At 29.8% G+C, this 3,616-nt stretch overlaps 1 long non-coding RNA gene across 1 annotated transcript in view; it reads left to right on the top strand.

Annotated features, from left to right (window-relative positions):
* Positions 1-3,616, top strand: part of LOC105002170 — an 8,853-nt gene extending 5,237 nt beyond the window's left edge. The window contains exon 3 of the long non-coding RNA XR_826922.1: positions 2,341-3,616. This is a non-coding gene — a long non-coding RNA (uncharacterized LOC105002170). The remainder of the gene's footprint in view (positions 1-2,340) is intronic.

Here is a 3,616-nt window from a genome sequence, read left to right as displayed (position 1 = left end):
TATTTTTTTATTCTTTTGAATATTGGATGCATTTCAACATAATATATAAAGATATTTACTATTTACTTTTTTTGCTATTTACTATTTTATTAATACAAACTATAATTTCTTAGCACTAGCATTTCTTACATTTCAGTAGAGTTGATAGTTTTTATATGGAATAAAATAACTGATACATTTTTACTAAAACATAAAAATCCAGTGATGTGGAAAAGCCATGTTCACTAACATGTTGAAGGACCAAAACATGCTGGTTAAAGAAGTATTCTCACTGACTTTGAACCACCTGGCTCTAGGGAGAAGCCATGAAAATCTGCCTCTACTGTGAGATTTAAAACATTCCCATTTCTACTAAATCTATTCCATTTTACTACATCTCCAAGGGAAACTGTATGTTAATAACATTTAGCTGTGGTGTTGGTCTTGTTACTTTCCACTTAATCCAGAAAGTGGAAAGAAGAAAGGTAGGAAAAAAATACGGATATCTGCAATGAACCAAGCACTGAGCTACACATTTCACATTCATCTCATTTTATCTTTATTCCACCCTTAAGAGCTAGGTATCCTCAATGCCATTTTACAGAGAAGGAAACTGATACTCAGATAATTTAAGTAATTTGACCAAGACTACATAATAATTGAGTAACAGATATGGAATTTGAGCCCAGGATTATATGACTCAAAACCAATGCATTTATAGAATGATGTTTATAGTGGGAGTAGAGGTAAAGAACACATCATATTCCTATTTCTAAAGCTCTCTGGTTGATTAAATAACTCGTGATTCTATAAATACTAGACACTTACTTTTACATAATAATAAAGCTTTTAGCACAATTTACATATTTTATGAATAAAATATATTTTAAAAAGTAAACAATTTTAATATATAGTATATTTTATATTTAAATATAAGTATAGTGTATTTAATATACTATAATTACAGGTTATATTTAAGAATATATAATATAGTATGTATATTTAAGTATATATAATATAATATACTTATGAGTAAATATAAGTATAGTATATATTTACATATAGTATATTAAATAGTATGTGTTCTTAAAGACAAATTACAAAGAATTTTTAATTGCCTTTTGTTTTGGATTTTTGTGCTAGTAATTTATTCCATTATAAAGGATAACTGAAAGCTACACAGTTTGTGACAAATTACAGTAAAGATTGATAAGTGTGACTTTAGGGAACTAGGCTGTCTCCAAAATACTAGTTACTCAGGTATTAGGTATTAGGTGATCGTAAGAAGAAGGACATTACATTAGTCACATAATCACATTTTTATACCTTTGCTTCCCCACCTATATATGCTAGGCCATTGAAGGGTTTTGGTATAAAATTCATTGTGCTGTGTGAGGAAATATTTAGAAGCTTGTTTAATAAAATGAAACAAAATACATAACGTGGGTCTAAGACATACTCATTTTGACAGCCAAACACTACCTTAGAAATTTCAAAAGAGCTTAGGACCGTGAGTCAATAGTGTATTACATCTGTTTTGTTAAGGATATATTAAGAATGAATTACACTGTCTTCTGGTTTCTTTCTATCATTTTTACTTCTTTTTTTTTGGTGGGGGGGCAGTAAAAATGTAGCACCTTTTATTTTTCCTTTCTTCTGGTGTTAGCATCAGAGGCTTATTTTGGAATATTCAATTGCTTTCACTCCTCCTGATAGTCTATTAGAGACAGGTGTTTAGGTGCTGATTTTCTAGTATATATGATTTCTATAATTCAAATCTGATGTTTCTTTCACCAAATTCACTCATGCCACCCATCTTTATTTCCATATATTTTTCCTTGAATTGTATTTTGTGTCGAGTACTATCTTAAGTGCCAGAGCACACCTATAGGTCAGAGTTCCTATGGTAGAAGTACTTACTGTCCATAGGAACTGCTATGAAATATAAAAACAGCATTTTAGCAAATAACACATTTTCTAAGTATCTTAAGCCTTAATTTAACAAAACTCAGCAGACTGGAAACTGTAGATGACAATGCTTTTGAACACTGAATTTTTGTGAAAAATCACTCAAAAAGGAAATTAGCTACTTTTAAATAAAATGGTAACTCTACTTGACACAAGTGTAAATCATTCGCTTTTATGGAATTATAGACAGTTCTCTATTACATCTGTTTCTAGGCAGAAGTTTCTATATTATAGTTTTTCTATTAAGAATTTTTAAGCCATCTTTTTCTGGGGGCTATTTTTCTGATTTTAAATATTCTTAGTGATTTGAGATAATATAGTTTACTAAAAATACACATGGATGTCTGTTTTATGATATTTAAATCTGTTCTTTTTTTTTTTTTTCCATTTCAGGAAGCAGAAGCTCAGGCAAAGCAGCAAGCATGAATCTTAAATATTCTCCCTTAAGCATCCTAAAAAAGGAGTCTCCATTGCTTTTTATAAAATATCAAAATTATCATGGCTTCAAAAGAAATAGGCTTAATGTTGAAATAATTGATTAGTTTGTACTTTCACATGCAAACAGTTAAAATGAATACATAATTAAAATGTTAATATTGTGATGAGGAAAGTAGGAAATGAACATGAAATTTTAAGTAGGTGTCATGGAATACTATTGTTGTCTGCTAAGGCATTTTATGTACTTCAGTGATTTTAAAAAGCAAGTACCTGTTCCCTTTTTCGGTATTATTATTGCAGTTTAATTATATCTGTATCTCTTCATTGAATAATTTTAAAAGGCGAGTGAGAATTTGTCTCTTGTTCCCAAATTGCCTCATTAATTTTAGTGAACAAAAGTCTGTACCTTTTTAATGTGAAATTATTGTGACTAAAAAGTAGTTGCAGTTAATGTTTATGATATGTCATGCATTGTAATTTCCTGTGGTATTTATAACATTCCCATTCCTTTGTAGTTAAAAGTTTAAAAGAGTTCTATGTACTGAATCACAGGTTTTCTAGGCTTCTAAATGTAGCCTTTCATTGCATATTTCAGTGACCAGAACAGATGACCTCCCACACACACAAAAAAAGATGTATTCAGTTGAAAAGTTTCTTGCTTAACCACAAAGTTTCTTGCTTTACTTTCATGCAATAATGTTGCTAAGCTGCTTGCCCTGGAGAAATATGCATATGTAGGTTATGGAAGTGGGATGGCAAATAAGTTTAAAATGGCATCCTTTTCCAAAGAACTCAGACTTTTAATTAACTTTTAAAATAGATTGGAAATGTTTCCCCTTTTAAAGCAACTTATGATCATGAATGCCACTATCTCTGACATTTTTGTTTCAGCTTATTGTATGAGTGCATTAATCTAAGCAGAGAATCTTTTCTATGCCTTTATTCCAGTGAATACCATAAGTATCAGACAAAAGGATCAATTTTTTAAATATTAATTTTGAAAATTTCTTAGAAGACAAGAAACATTATGGCCTACATCAGCCAAAAGACATGTATATTGTGCTTTAGTTCCACACTACTATTATACTTTGGTTCTACATTACTGAAAGCAGACACATTTTACTTTAAATTACTTTATCATATCATTTGATGTATGCAAGTCTGTGCTCTTTGCCAAAATCAACATATAATGAAGACATGGCTTTGTTAATTGAAATTTAAACTTGATGCA

This window comes from Bison bison, unplaced genomic scaffold, assembly GCF_000754665.1.
Source record: "Bison bison bison isolate TAMUID 2011002044 unplaced genomic scaffold, Bison_UMD1.0 scf7180017855341, whole genome shotgun sequence".
NCBI classification, from domain to species: Eukaryota; Metazoa; Chordata; class Mammalia; order Artiodactyla; family Bovidae; genus Bison; species Bison bison.
Note: the sequence above shows the minus strand (reverse complement) of the source record. Positions and strands in the feature narration are given on the sequence as shown.